Below are 16,794 nucleotides of genomic sequence, written 5' to 3' on the forward strand. Positions count from 1 at the left end.
GCCCCCAAATTTTAGAAATGTTATAGTAAAAAATTATAACTTTTTTATTGCGTGAGCAGATCAAATTAAAGTAAATATACTTTTCCGCGCTTTAAAGGCGTAAACATCTTTATCGGCGATAGTTCTGTCTCTGCCAATATTCAAATATTTAGGAAAGTTAATGACTATTAAAATTACAAATAAACAAAAGCAAGTTAAATAGTAGCTCGAAAAAGGAAATAAATGCTAACTATTGAAATAAACTATGCAATTAATAGTTATGAACAGGATAACTAACGAAAAAGCTAACAATAATTAGAAGAAAACAAGAAATCACAGAAATAATATAAAAAAAACTAACAATTAATAACTATAAAAAACAAGCTAATCTATAAATAGCAAAAAAAATAACAGTTAACCTGTAATTAATCCTTTCATAAACGTACTGTTTGAGTAGTACATATTTAATTTCACATTCTAAATTATAATCATAGACTATTTTATAAGTTTTTAAGTAAGCAAATTTTAAACTTATTTTTTTTCTTTGTGTGCCGTCAATTTTTCGAAATAGTTAAAAGTGTACCGCGACGAAAAAAAGGTTGAGAATTTCACTGCTCTAAATGTTGAGTGAGATAAATCAGATGTACGATTGTTACTTAATGTGCACAGAATCCAACTTATCTCTCGAATATGACTAGCTTACTTTGATTTTCACATAGCCCAGGTTTTTGAGCCACATGCGAGCACATGTCTAATGATATTTTAATCTAACACGATTTCTGTTTTTCAATCATTTGATAAAAAAAAAAAATTCTTTTGGTGGCTCAGGGGATGCCATTCAAATGAGGTGATCGATACGAATTATCCGGCATGCACAAACCCCTGTGTTGACGTTAAATATTCTCAGTGGTAGACGGATCGTGGTTTAGAGCGCCTTTGCCGTCAAGCTAACAGTAGAAGGATTTCGTGATATTCCTCTTGACTTAACTCAAATGCGAGTTAGTTCCATTAAAAAAAAGTCCTCCACGAAAGCAAATTTCACCCGATGATTGATTCAGGAGTTCCCTTGTCTTTCGGGTACAAAACTACAAGGATACGGAGTTGAACATTAGTAGTCGTAAACCCAAAATTAGGTTTACTATTCAACGACGGTTAAGATGTAAAAAGTTATAAAATCCATTTAGAGAACAATTAGCAACAGCAATGCGTTGTCTTATCTCAGTATTTCACTTTCAGTAAATAGTTGAAGTGCCTGCCTACTTATGTCTGTATCTCATCATAATTAAAATTAATAACTATTTGAGTAGCAAGTGCACAACTCCCTTTTTAGGCATTAAGGTTTTTTAGCACTATAAACGTTCTCAATTAAAACTTTCGTGTCTTGCGTTTTTGTCTGATATTTACTAAACTCCTGACTTGGCGATGTCGTTGTAAAACACAGATGAGCGTGTTATGAAACGGAAATATTCAATGGAGTGGCCTGAACAAGTGTGACATCCGAATTGGGAGTGGTAGACGGCCGTTCTGCTCCCTCTTCGAGCTTCACACTTGATCAGCCGTTTCGGAACTTTTCCGTTCTTTCGACTACGGTGCAGTAAGAACCAGGGTGTCAAACGAACTGGGTGGTCCTGGACATGTGATGCTAGCCCACATGTCCGTGACCCTAAGTCACTGAAGAACTCTGGTGCTTACAGCTAAATATATTTGTCTTTAAAATTATCTAAATTATTATCCCGCTCAAATTAAAATCTTAAGAGCTGAGGTAGGATAGAGTAAGGTCCTGGATTGTAACTAAAGATTGCCAATCCGTGCCCTGAAAAACCACCCGGCCCTTTACTAACGTTTAATCTTAGAGAAAAAGAACGTTTATAGGTGCTTCAAATTCATTAATTTCGACGTTCACACTATTTTCCGGTCGAAAGGGATATTTTTTGTTCTTAGATGAGATTAGATAACGGATAGGATGCAACATTTTGAAAATATTAATTATGATTATATTCCAATTTTGAGCTCAACTTGAATCGGACTCTTAAGATTAGCTTTTAAGGGCTTCAGATTTTTATGTGCGGACAACACTTTCTTAATACCGAAATGTTTTTAGTTTAATGTTAGAAAATATAAATATTGAAGATTAAAATTACCAAGAACTTCTATAACCTGTTCTTGTATAGGGTTCAAAATCTTGGGCTATATCAAAATTGTCTGAAAATGTACTAGCTTTTTTTAAAAAAAAAAAAAAAATAGTTGTGAGGATTCTAGACGTAATATATTAATATTAAATGAAATCACGCATGCAATGAGCTATACATGCTGTACAGAGCTGAGTATTCACAACCACGATAAATTGCATACAATTTGCTGGACAAATCTGTCGAATGGACAAATTCTTAATATCCGGAGTCTTTAAACAAATTGGGTCCCGCACTCGACTGATCGTCAAGACACTGTTCCCAGTAGACTATCGAAGTCAAACATCACTCAGGTCAACCTGCAGTCAGTAAGTGGGTGGGTGTTCACTTGGATCAACCTGCAAAAGGATCGAGGGTGCACGGTATCAGACCTCTTTAAGCTGTTCTACCGCAAAGTGCTCGATTTCGCGTGCCGGTTGTTGGTATATCAAAGCAGAGGAGCCATCCCCACTGCAGAGGATCAAAATTGCGATGGCATGTCTTTTGATTATCATCAGGGATTTTCCCCAGTTCGTCGCCATTGTGCAGTTCTATTGCTACGTAAATAAAGTACCCACCTTTTAAAGGAACCCGAACAAGAGGCAGGCCTAGAGAATAAGGTGAGTTGATTGCATTAATGAGGATTTCAAAGCACTTGGAAGAGTAGAACTAAAATAAGATTCGTTAGTACTCGATTCACAAAAAGCTGTCTAGGAATTTTACAATAGATTCACGTTGAGACAAAACAAACTTTGATTAATTTTTACGGAAAAGTTCATTTCTGATTTGTTTTGGGAGACATTTTAGTTTGCCAAGGATTACCGTAAATTACATTTGCTAGAACTCACTATTTCAAGGAGGTATTCAAAAAAAATTTTTTCCCTTTTCCATTGATCAAAAGAATGCATCCAATTTTTTTCAGTAATTTTGTAAAAGTTGAATTCTTAATGTTAAACCATTATATGCCATCAAAATGTTTCAGTTCTGTTAGTGTTTTACTGAACTTAATTTCTTCGTTTCTCATTTTTGTTATTTTATAAAGCATCAAAACATAGTGTAATAATGTGTAGTTTATTTTAAAACTTGTCATATTTACATTTTTAGCATAATATTGGAAGACTTTTGCCTGTGATGAATATAAATTAATCCTAAATTTCTAGATTTATACTAAATATGTATCTAATTAGATTTCATGTAAAATTTCGACTTTTTACGAAAGGAAAAATAAATAATTTAAAAACTCCATTTTTCTCGCATTACAATAAAATATATGAATACTGTTTACATAGAAAGCATTTAGATCTGGTATAAAATTTAAACTTTTAAATCTAATTTAATATTTTATTTTAAAAACTTGTTCCATATAGCTGAAGATAGCCAAATTTCCTTTTAGTAACACCTTAGAATATTAAGTTAATTTTTTATTTTTCGCATGCTAGTACAAAGATACGCATGTTAGCACAAACAATACTTCATCAGGGGACTATTTTTAATTTAACCACTGACTAAAAAAAAAGGCTTCAGCATGTTAGCATGGCTGTCTCCCCTGAGGAAGTACTGTTTTTTGCTAACATGCGCATCTTTAAAATTTGTTTGGTTTTAAGTTCAATTCTCCCATTTTTTTTTTTAAATTAAAATTGTGCACTTTATTTCAAACTATTGGTTTAAATATCTGCAAGTTCCGCGTGATCGGATTAGATGATCTCGATTAATTTATCATTTTTGTTATGTGTTTAGGTGCTGTTTTTTTCTCTTGTAATTTTCAGAATTTTCTTACTAATTGATATGCTTCTGATGAAATTTCAGATAGCTAGAACTGAACGGGATCAATTTTTTGATAATGCCAAGAGCTTGCAGCGCCTCCTAGTGTAGAAAACGCGATCCATAATATCGGCTTTAAATATACTCGTTTATTCTACCCTATTGGTTTATATTGTTTAATTTGTCCTTTTGTTTTGTGCATAGGTACTGCTTTTGTGTCTTGTATTTTTCAGAATTGTCTTGCTATGCTGCTGATGAACACGTTTCGAGGAGATAAAACTGTACAGGATCATTTTTAGATAAAGCCTCACACGAGTCTATGAACGAAAAAATTTGAAGACATTAAATGACTGTTTTACACACAAAGCAATGCTCAATCGCTTTCTTGCTGGCCTAGTAAGTGAGACGATAAGCATTTCTGGTCCTTGTTCTTCTAAGAACTTTTAAATTAATGCACTTTTCATTTTTCAGAGTCTCAAAACATCGTATTGATCAACACATTGTGATCCAAGTGGCTTCAAAGCACTCCAAAAGCAGTAACCAGGAAGTATAGACAGTTGGGAGCTTTCTGCGCTCCCTAGTGTAGAAAACACGATCCATAATATCGGCTTTAAATATACTCGTTTATTCTACCCTATTGGTTTATATTGTTTAATTTGTCCTTTTGTTTTGTGCATAGGTACTGCTTTTGTGTCTTGTATTTTTCAGAATTGTCTTGCTATGCTGCTGATGAACACGTTTCGAGGAGATAAAACTGTACAGGATCATTTTTAGATAAAGTCTCAGACGAGTCTATGAACGGAAAAATTTGAAGACATTAAATGACTGTTTTACACACAAAGCAATGCTCAATCGCTTTCTTGCTGGCCTAGTAAGTGAGACGATAAGCATTTCTGGTCCTTGTTCTTCTAAGAACTTTTAAATTAATGCACTTTTCATTTTTCAGAGTCTCAAAACATCGTATTGATCAACACATTGTGATCCAAGTGGCTTCAAAGCACTCCAAAAGCAGTAACCAGGAAGTATAGACAGTTGGGAGCTTTCTGCGCTCCCTAGTGTAGAAAACACGATCCATAATATCGGCTTTAAATATACTCGTTTATTCTACCCTATTGGTTTATATTGTTTAATTTGTCCTTTTGTTTTGTGCATAGGTACTGCTTTTGTGTCTTGTATTTTTCAGAATTGTCTTGCTATGCTGCTGATGAACACGTTTCGAGGAGATAAAACTGTACAGGATCATTTTTAGATAAAGCCTCTGACGAGTCTATGAACGGAAAAATTTGAAGGCATTAAATGACTGTTTTACACACAAAGCAATGCTCAATCGCTTTCTTGCTGGCCTAGTAAGTGAGACGATAAGCATTTCTGGTCCTTGTTCTTCTAAGAACTTTTAAATTAATGCACTTTTCATTTTTCAGAGTCTCAAAACATCGTATTGATCAACACATTGTGATCCAAGTGGCTTCAAAGCACTCCAAAAGCAGTAACCAGGAAGTATAGACAGTTGGGAGCTTTCTGCGCTCCCTAGTGTAGAAAACACGATCCATAATATCGGCTTTAAATATACTCGTTTATTCTACCCTATTGGTTTATATTGTTTAATTTGTCCTTTTGTTTTGTGCATAGGTACTGCTTTTGTGTCCTGTATTTTTCAGAATTGTCTTGCTATGCTGCTGATGAACACGTTTCGAGGAGATAAAACTGTACAGGATCATTTTTAGATAAAGCCTCAGACGAGTCTATGAACGGAGAAATTTGAAGACATTAAATGACTGTTTTACACACAAAGCAATGCTCAATCGCTTTCTTGCTGGCCTAGTAAGTGAGACGATAAGCATTTCTGGTCCTTGTTCTTCTAAGAACTTTTAAATTAATGCACTTTTCATTTTTCAGAGTCTCAAAACATCGTATTGATCAACACATTGTGATCCAAGTGGCTTCAAAGCACTCCAAAAGCAGTAACCAGGAAGTATAGACAGTTGGGAGCTTTCTGCGCTCCCTAGTGTAGAAAACACGATCCATAATATCGGCTTTAAATATACTCGTTTATTCTACCCTATTGGTTTATATTGTTTAATTTGTCCTTTTGTTTTGTGCATAGGTACTGCTTTTGTGTCTTGTATTTTTCAGAATTGTCTTGCTATGCTGCTGATGAACACGTTTCGAGGAGATAAAACTGTACAGGATCATTTTTAGATAAAGTCTCAGACGAGTCTATGAACGGAAAAATTTGAAGACATTAAATGACTGTTTTACACACAAAGCAATGCTCAATCGCTTTCTTGCTGGCCTAGTAAGTGAGACGATAAGCATTTCTGGTCCTTGTTCTTCTAAGAACTTTTAAATTAATGCACTTTTCATTTTTCAGAGTCTCAAAACATCGTATTGATCAACACATTGTGATCCAAGTGGCTTCAAAGCACTCCAAAAGCAGTAACCAGGAAGTATAGACAGTTGGGAGCTTTCTGCGCTCCCTAGTGTAGAAAACACGATCCATAATATCGGCTTTAAATATACTCGTTTATTCTACCCTATTGGTTTATATTGTTTAATTTGTCCTTTTGTTTTGTGCATAGGTACTGCTTTTGTGTCTTGTATTTTTCAGAATTGATTTGACAGTCTACTTGATATCCTGATGATGGACACGTTTTGGGAAGCTAAAACTGTATAGGAATAAAGAATCAGACGAGTCTAGGAAAGGCTGCACTAATTAAAGATATGAAGGACTTCTTTTCACAAAAAATCTTTTGTTTCCTTGCTGGTCTAGTAGGTGAGACTGTAACCTTTATTTTTATCGTATCCAAAGCCATTTCTATTTAAACTGGAGATTTGACTGAATCCTTGGTTTCATGTAAGGTTGATATTCATTGTGCACAGAATCCTAAACTTTTCTCTCGAATAGGACTAATCTATTTGGTTTTGACGTAGTCCAGGCTTCTGAGCCACACAATAACAAAAGTATAATGATGATTTTATGAAACATTTCCGTTTTTCTTTTTTATTCATTTCGATTGACAGAAAAATTGTTAATCCTTTAAGGCAGGGATGGACAAACTTTTTTGGTCGTGGGCCAAAAATCTAGAAAAAAAAGTTTGGTGGGCTGAGTAAAAACTTCTGAAATAAAATAAAGTCAAATCATCATTGAGTGCATGTCACTCTACATCAATTTTGCGATTTTTAGTTGCCATTTTGGGATAAAAAATGTTTACAAATAACTCAATCAGGCAGTAGCCATTTTATACATTTAATAATTTCACCATTATTTACAATGACGTTGCATGTGAGCAACCTTTCCATACGCAGTAAAATATGCTAGAGCTCGAGCCGACAGAAAAGTCCGTTCGTTGGAACTTAAAACGCGTAGTCAGCCTCATGTGAAGTACAATTCACCTATATTAGATTCCATATGTCTGCTCCTCGAGAAAGACAAATACTTGTTGGAGCTAATCTACAGCTATTCTATAAAGAACTTTTGCTTTTAACATTTTACCAGTTAAAGCTGTTTTTGCTAACTATTTTAATTAATTTATGTTTTGTAGAACAAAAATAGAGAAAGTGGAAAGGTCATCAGTACTTTGTTAAAAAAGAAAGAACAAAAATAGCTTTAAACAAAGTAGATATATTCGCCACTGATCAGCTAGTTAAAATTCTGTCCGCGGGCCGGATAAAATCTTCCGGCGGGCCACAGTTGGCCCGCGGGCCGTAGTTTCCCCATCCCTGCTTTAAGGGAACGATTTCCAGCAACAATGCGTCGTTTTATTTCCAGTAATGTTTAATGCACGCACAATTTGTGTGGGGTCACACTAATAACAGTAAATAAACGAAGAACCTTCTTAAATCGGTTTATTAAATAGTGCATAGCCTTAAAATTAATGTGAGCATGTTAAACTTTTTAAGCATCGAGGATTGTTAACACTATGAACGTTCACAATTAAAACTTTCGTGTCTTGCGTTTTTGTCTGATATTTACTAAAACCTCCTGACTTTTCGCAATTACGTTGCGATGTCGTTGCAAAACACAGATGAACGTGTTATGACTTTCAATGACTGAACAAGTCTGAAATCCGAATTGGGAGTGGTAAACGGCCGTTCTTCTCCCTCTTCGAGCTTCACACTTGCTCAGCCGTTTCGGAACTTTTCCGTTCTTTCGACTACGGTGCAGTAAGAACCAGGGTGTCAAAAGAACTGGGTGGTCCTGGACAGTGATGCTAGCCCACATGTCCGTGACCCTAAGTCACTGAACTCTGGTGCTTACAGCTAAATATATTTGGCTTTAAAATTATTTAAATTATTATCCCGATCAAATTAAAATCTAAAGGGCTGAGGTAGGATAGAGTAAGGTCCTGGACTGTAACTAAAGCTTGCAAGTCCGTGCCCTGAAAAACCACTCAGCTCTTCACTAACGTTTAATCTTAGAGCAAGAACGTTTAATCTTAGAACAAGAACGTTTATAGTGCTTGTAATTTATCAGTTTCGACTTTCATAATATTTTTCTCTCTAAGGGGAAAAGCGTTGCTCTTGTGTTAGATTAGTTAAGTGATAGTTGCATTGTGAGAATGTTAACGATGTTATTTTAAATTTGAATTAACCTTTAATCGGTTTCTTTATATTAACTTCTAAATCTGTACGATATATCTGTACGATTAAGAATTTTTTGACACAGAAATTATTAATTTAAAATCTAGTTTTGAAGATTCTGGAAGCAGTGTAAAGCAACCATTCATGAAAGCACATGTGTACAATGAGCTTCGTAAGCTGTATAAATCTGTTATTAACAACTGCATTGAACTGTATAGAATTTGCGGTATGCATCTGCCAAGTGAACAAATCCTCCTTAATGTTCAGAATATTAAAATAAATTGTAAACTGAACAAGAAGCAGGCCGAGTGAATAATATATAGTTAAATTTAAAACTTGTTCGATTTAAAGAGTATTCAAAGTGTTTACCATTATTTTTATATATTGATTTATACTTCTGATCGTTTCATTTCTAAATTAAAACTAAACTGGATTTCTATCTTTGTTCGCTTTTTTTTGATTTTTGTTAAAATCAACATCTTTTGGAATTGATAAAAGAGTTAAAATATGGATAAAAATTAAAGCGCAAAATAAAAATTTATAATATGTAAGCCAATGAAGCATTTTCTCATATTCTGATAACATAAAAAGTACTTCTTATTATATTTAACATTGTATATATATACTAATATACTAATTAGTATGCTACAAATATATAATATATACTAACTATACTATAACTTGTATTTAACTAATCTACTGTGATACGTTTATTACTGCAGATATTCAAATATTGTTCAATGATTTAATTTATCTCAAACAATATTAGTTTTGAATATAGGTTTTATCTGCCTTATTATTGGATTAGATTGTGTTTAATTTAGCCTTTTTTTTGGAACATCGGTACTGCTTCTGTCTCTGGTATTTTTCAGAATCTTCTTCTTGATATGCTGCTCATGTGGACACGTTTAGGGGAGCTGAAATTGCAAACGATGGAAAGTTTCGAAGAAAGCATCTGACTAATCTCTGAAAACCGGAAGTTGTTTTCAGATGTGTTGCTGCCTACTTTCCATTAACTTGCTGGCCTAGTAGGTGAGATGAACTTTTATTTTTTCTATTGTTCCTCCAAGCCCTTTTTACTTATAATAAATTTAATTTAGCAGAGAATGAATTATGCGCCATTCTCCAGATTCAAGTGTTGCCGAGATTTAAAAGGAAATTGAAAGGGCCATTTTGTATTTGTCAAATGAGATGAGACTGATCTGTTCCTCGAAGATGATTTCATTCCCAAAGATGTGGCTCAAGTTAATCTCAGAACTTTCTGGTCTACGTAAAATATCCTGATTCGTGCGTTAAAATTCCCATACCGTCGAGCTAACCGTGGAAGGTTTTCATGGTTCCCTCTCCATGTAACGCAAATGCGGGTTAGTTGCAGCATAAGTCCTCCATGAAGGCTATTTCGATCCAGGAGTTCTCTCGTCTTCTGGTTTCGTTTCAAGTGTGCGATCGTATGGAGCTGAACAGTCATAATCGTAAACCCAGAAATGGGTCTGCCATCCAACCCTGGTTGAGCAGCAAATTAAATTCAGTTGGATATCTCTTTTTGCACTAAGCTAACTTGTTGAAAGTTTTCGAGAACAGACCTCCGTGGTTCCTACTCTAAACCCTGCAATGACAATTTCTTTCGAATTAAATGTTTACATAATTGTCATACTGACCGTGACCTATTTTTATTGTAGGAAAGTAAAATTATTTTTTAAAGAAACGTAAACATAATCTTGTCAAATGTTTCAAAGTTCATGTATTTCCAGAGATTTTATTTTGTGTTATTCAATGTAATAGCAGTACCTGTTTTTTACTGTTAGAATGAAGCAGTAAAAGCTTTGGTGGCCAAGAACCGACCTGCGCTCACAGAGTGAGGTTATTAAGTGCGGCAATCGGTAATAATGTACGAATAATTTAATGGTTTAAAAGTTTTCTATACTTTTTGTATCTTAAATGTTTTTGGAAATAACTCGTTTCTGTAGTAAAAAAGATAAATGTAGATCCAATCAGTATTTATGAAATTAAAATTTCCGACGAAAATTTCTTAACTTTTATTTTAAAATCCATTTAAAAAGTATTTAATTCATGGAAATATCTTTATTTGCGAGACAAAATGAAATTCCAAATTTATGTTGAATTATACTGTCAAATATTTTTGTATTCACTACTGGTTATAAAAGTCAAATTTTCATTAGAAACCTCAAATCCTTGATATTTTTTCTAACCTTAATTAAAAATGCGTATCTGATAAGTAAACCCTTAAACTCATTTAAAGAATTAATAAGCAATTTTAATTCACTCTTTATAGATACTCCGGCAAATCGAATTTTTCGCACCGAATTTGTTTTAAATGATTTAAACATCTAAAATATATCATTCTCACTTTGTAAGAGCATGAAGGTTATAGTAAATTTATAACAAGTATATTTATTAAACTAAAAAATGAGATTGCTTAAGTTGTCATTTTGTATCAAAATAAATTCAGTCATGATTTCCCGAAGCTTTTACTGTTCCAGTTTTTTGTCTGTTCTTTCAGAAAAAAGTTTCAAGATTTGAATTTCATTTACTGTAATATACTTCCATTCAGAACTAAGCTTTTTAAATCCTTACTTTGTCATTTAAACTTTACAGTTTTTTAAAAATACTTTATTAGTAAACGAGTTGTGTATAAAACCAAAGGTTATAGCTATGTGAAAGTTCTAAAAGTGTGGTGTTTTTTTCTTCATAGTTTGCTGTTTTACTTATTCTACTTTAAAGTGGTAGCAAATATTTGTATTGTATGATGATACTTTTGATAATGTGTTAATTTTTTCGAGCTTGCATTGTAGATGTTGTTCCGTTTTGTTACTTATGTAAGACTTCTTTTACATAATGCATAGTTACATGCAATTCTGTGTCTTGTTCTACTCTTAGCCATGAATAAATAGCTTATTCTTGATATTTGGGTTTCGTCTTTTTCGTTGGCTCTCATTTTTCAAGGATGAATTTAAAGTTGCATTAAAGTTACCCAGTAAGGGTATATAGTTAAACTTCGATAATATGATTGCTTTCAGATTAACCAGATTTCGGAGGTCTTCTATGTTAAGACTCTTACTCAAACACTAGCTTACATATTTTGTGAACGACGCGAAAAGTGTTTCTGTGGCATCTGTTTCAATGCAATTGCGCAAAATGAACTATATCACATTGAGTAACTTTTTGTTCCAGTGTCCGGATTTTCACAAACTGTGTAACAATCTTAATTTCTCAAAAGAATGACTTCATTAGCTAGCAATAACTAAGTATTTGTGACAAATACTGTAGCTGAATAGTTAGCTCCAATTCTCTTATCTGAGGCTCCCCGTTTGAACTGCTACGTTTGGAACTTAGTAAAAATCTGATCTTTAGAAAAAGATATTCAGGACTTTATTTTGAGTACTGCTTTTACTTTTTATACTTAGTTAAATTAAAAGTGCCATTTTAGGCAAAATTGTAATTTTCATTGACATCAAATACAGAGACCTAGTTTCAAATGTAAGTAATATAGCTAGTCTGAAATTAGTCTAATTTTGATTGGTAATAAGGTTTATTTGCAGCATACAAGAAAATGGCAAATTTTATGGTCGCAAGGTAAAGAATACCAGTTGAAAATTAATTACAATTCACTAAATTGTTAGAAATGCGATCGAGGATAAGTTCTATTTAGCGACGCTTTTTTTTTAGTGGAAAAGAATTAGAATTTCTTTTGCATAAAGCTTTAGTGAAATGATATTCGTTGAAGTCGCTAAATTAAATTACAATAAGTGAAAGTTTAAGCACTTGGGCTGCGGCGATAATGTAGGACACATACAATTAGATTCTTGAAAATGTTTGTTCGTTTTTTGGTGATGCTTAACTTGAGATTTTTTTTTCACTATTTTAATTTTTTTTTTCATTAAAAATGTATAACGCATTAACTTTGCTGTTTTAGAATTTTTCCTTTCAAGCACGGATAAATAAATTGCAGAAATAAGGAGAAAAAATAGCAATAACCATACTTTGTTAATACTATTTTATTGCAGAAAAAGGAATTAAATTTTATAAGTTTAGAAATAGAAAACTACTAGGAAACTTCGCCCCCTCGCTCTCGCCAACCCCCGGAACTGTTTTTGCAGTTCATTTCGGATTGCTTCGCAATCCGTTACTCGCTTTGCTCGCTCATTGGATACGTTCTTAGCGTCTAGCTTTTGTATACTTTTTTGAACACTGAAGTTCCGAAAACTTTTCACTGTAGAAAATTCTAAACCTGTGCATTTCAATATTAATTTGAAATTGCAAACAGTTCGCATATTTTTCTTAATCACACTATTCTAAATTTCAGCTGTTGAGAAAAAAAAACTGTAAGTTTTGTTTTAAAGTCTTTCCCACCAGAGGACTAAAACCATGTGTTGTAAAGCAATATGAAATAGTACTGAACGCCGGATGAAAAGCATCGGCTTCGATGAAGATAATTTTGTGAGAATTTTTTTGATAATTCGGTGAGAATTCACCCGATTAGACATATGATGCTCACTACGTGCTCTTGCGGACCGAATCCAATCAATTAAAAATGAAAACTGTTGCCAGCGCGAGAAAAGAAATATCATCGGTTTTATTGATACATACGTATGTATTAGCGTTTTATATAACACAAGTTACAATTTAATCTTCTTTCATGAATTTTAATATTTACTAGGAGGCTTCGCCTCCTGCTCGCTGGCGCTCGCCAACCCCCGAAACTGCTTTCGCAGTTCATTTCGGATTGCTTTGCAATCCGATGCTCGCTTTGCTCGCTCAATGGATACGTTCTTATCGTCTAGCTTTTGTATACTTTTTTTGAACACTGAAGTTCCGAAAACTTTTCACTGTAGAAAATTCTAAACCTGTGCATTTCAATATTAATTAGAAATTGCAAACAGTTCGCATATTTTTCTTAATCACACTATTCTAAATTTCAGTTGTTGAGAAAAGTAACTGTTGTAAGTTTTGTTTTAAAGTCTTTAATAATTTTGCGAGATAATTTTGTGAGAATTTTTTTGATAATTCGGTGAGAATTCACCCGATTAGACATATGATGCTCACTACGTGCTCTTGCGCGCCGAAGCCTATCAATTAAAACGTATTAGCGTTTTATATAATATAGATTAGACATATGATGCTCACTACGTGCTCTTGCGCGCCGAATCCTATCAATTAAAAATGAAAACTGTTGCCAGCGCGAGAAAAGAAATATCATTGGTTTTATTGATACATACGTACGTATTAGCGTTTTATATAATATAGAAGATAGATTTACTCATAATACTGAAGTACTAGAAAAGAATAATAATGACAATAGATATGGGAATTTAAATATTTAATACATAGAAAAAAAACGATGAAATGAACTTTAACTAGTAAATATTACTTAATATAAATATAACTTAACATAATCTAGTAAATATTTACTTAAAAAGAAAATCATTCAACTCTAATTTTTTTTTTTTATCTGAAGGTTTTTTAGCATTGGCACATTGTAACAATAATGAAAAGATATTTTTAAATAGATTATATTTAAGAAAACATTGATTTTTATGATGTAATATCGAATAATAAAATCATCCCCTCTATATCTAGATGTATACTATTTCTATCCAATCTGTGACTGATTTCAATTAAGTTTTAGGCTGTAATTGAGCATTATTTTAACTTAAACATGATGCGTAGCGTTTTTAAAGTGCTTATCCATTTAAATTGTTTCCTTTTTGATAGTTAGGTTGCTACTTCCAGTAGTGCTTTCACATGGTGAGTTTGCCATTTCTTGTTAATGGTTTTCTTTTGCTGTGATAATACTTTTAGTAATCTAATGAGGTTATAACCTATTTTATTTCACCTTAAAGTATTTTTCTTCAAATATTAATCGAGCTATGACATTAGCAGCTAGGTTCTGTCGTTTTAACTCAAAAATAAACCACACAAAGGAACTGACATGTTTTTTTTTTATGATGGAAGGGTTGCTATAATAGGGGTCATATCAAAAAAATTAGACTATTACAATTTATGCAAATTCAATATAGCATTTAATCATATAATTAAACAAATTTAGAAACTTACAATATTTATGAAAAATAACGAATATAGTTTAGTTTTTCTTCATACTTAGAAGATTTTCTTGTTCTTTCTTTACAGAAGTGGAATTAAATTCAGTACTTCCCATTTTTTTTAGTATCTTTTTTTTCCTGATCCAAAGTTCGAATAATTTCCTCGTGGTGGTGAATGCTAGCTATGTAACTTGCTAATTCTTTTTCGACATTCTTTCTCTTTATACATTCTTTCTTGCTTTTATTTAAAAGATAAATACACTTCTAACAATTTTTTTTAAAGAACAAGATATTACTATTTAAGGTTGTTTAAATAAATAGCTACCCTTAGAATGAAAAAAAGAGCCCTATTGACCTTACTCAAGGCCAACATGAACTCAGATTAAGTGAATCAGTTTAACGTAAAATTAATAATGCACCAAGGAAATTTCTATTTTAGGAGACTATAGATTTTACGATTTTAAAACAAAATATACAGAATTACAATCACATATTATGAACCGTTCATATCCAAATCATCATTTGGGTTTTATGCTCCGGTATCCATTGTAATGCGATACGTTAAAAATAAATACAAATAGGAAGTACATCAAAAAGATCTCCTGAATTGAAACCCTTTTACATGTATGTTTAAATATAAAAGTATTGCCTATGCAAAGCATGTCATTATTAAAATACTGAAGTGCGTCTCAAAATTTGATCTAATCATTACAACATACTAATATAATGCTTGATATAATAAATATTCTATATATAATATATCGTCTAATTTAACCCATTGATACACGAACGTAAACAAGTGCAAACCGGTTTCAGTCGCATAAAAACACTAAAGCTGTATAGAGTATCATTAAGATTTTACATAGAGTGCGTCTAATAGTTTGGCCAGGGACAGTAAACTTGTAACTAAATGTAAGGAAAATCACGAATAAATTAAACAAGTCAAACTGGTACGTTGAAAAAAAAATCTGAAAAATGATTTCAGATGAAGTACATTAACGAAGCGACAAATGGCCGTTTTCTTAAAATAAAAAAATAATGACACTGTTCATTAAACGAAGGAATGAAACTCTCGATTGCAGATTCATAAAGGATAAAAACTAATCTACTATTAGTTCACAGGCCTGCATATTACTATCCTTATTTTTCCTGCATATTACTATCCTAAATCTTTTTCATTCTGTTCACCTAAAAATGACTAAAACGTTTTCAACTACATATGGAGGGTGCACTCTTAGCAACCCTACATGAATAAACGAACTGCTAAGGAATCATTTTTACCCTATTTCAGTTTTTAATTGAAATACTATGCTGCTTTCTTAAGTTATGTTAATTTGTCTGAAATAACTAAACAAAATATGAAATATACTTGTTTTTAATTCAAAGTCTAGGAGTCGAACGATTAGTCGTCACTCACTCATTAAAACTGATTATTTCATTCAAGTGACCAAGGTTAAAGGAATACTTTTTTTTAAAGACTATACATTTATGTTTGAAACTTTTTGTTCTAATATTAATGACATACTTTTCAGCGATTTTTTTTTTATTTTTTAAATTGAGTTTTTTTCGAGTAGAGTTCGCACCAAGCGGGAAAAAAACGTCTGCAGTATTTTCTCTTCTGTTTAATATTTCTCAAACAGCCTAAAATGTCTTTAGGTTATTAAAGAAATATGCGAAGAATTAATGAATCACACTAAACTTGTTTGTTACGACAAACCTTTAACAATGAACCAATAAGCCTTCACTGAGTGAACCAATTGGAGGCTTATTGAAGCAATGAATGTATTTTCCAGTTAGTCTAATGGCATATGAACTTACTGTGTCAAAGTGATTCAAAAAATTCTGAAAACTTTTCAAATTTGTCTTATGACACCTTTCTAAATAATGACTCCGAATCATTCAACAAGATTACGAGATATGCGCCAAATTTTTGATTTATTACAATTAGAGTTTTGAATAAAATATTTGCAATTTACAGTTGTAAGAAAAAACCACATCAAGGGACAGGTAGCTGTGTTAGAAAATAGCAAAAATAATTTGTTTTTTTTTTAAGCATGAAAATATTTTTAGTTCAGCTAAAAATAAGACTGTTTTTAAACTATTTATCCACTCTTATTTTCAACACTTTTCTTTTAAAGGCGAGAAGAAATTTGACCCCCTTTCACCCAGTGAGAACAACAATAAGAAAATTCCCGCCCGCCTTTCTATAAAAAAAATTTTATGGACTGTGAGAATCATATTAG

General features: G+C 32.6%; 1 long non-coding RNA gene across 2 annotated transcripts; it reads left to right on the forward strand.

The window, feature by feature from the left end:
* Positions 1-304: 304 nt before the first annotated feature.
* LOC122271793 (uncharacterized) lies at positions 305-11,412 on the forward strand. 2 transcript variants are annotated; one of them, XR_015433369.1, is made up of 7 exons: positions 305-4,304; positions 4,380-4,779; positions 4,855-5,254; positions 5,330-5,729; positions 5,805-6,204; positions 6,280-9,521; positions 9,590-11,412. It is a non-coding gene; the product is annotated as an uncharacterized LOC122271793 (long non-coding RNA). The 2 variants fall into 2 exon arrangements; XR_015433368.1 differs by having other exon boundaries at positions 9,593-11,412.
* The last annotated feature ends 5,382 nt before the right edge of the window (positions 11,413-16,794 follow it).

Source organism: Parasteatoda tepidariorum, chromosome 4, assembly GCF_982258835.1.
Source record: "Parasteatoda tepidariorum strain Cologne lab strain chromosome 4, Ptep-v5.0, whole genome shotgun sequence".
Classification (NCBI taxonomy): domain Eukaryota; kingdom Metazoa; phylum Arthropoda; class Arachnida; order Araneae; family Theridiidae; genus Parasteatoda; species Parasteatoda tepidariorum.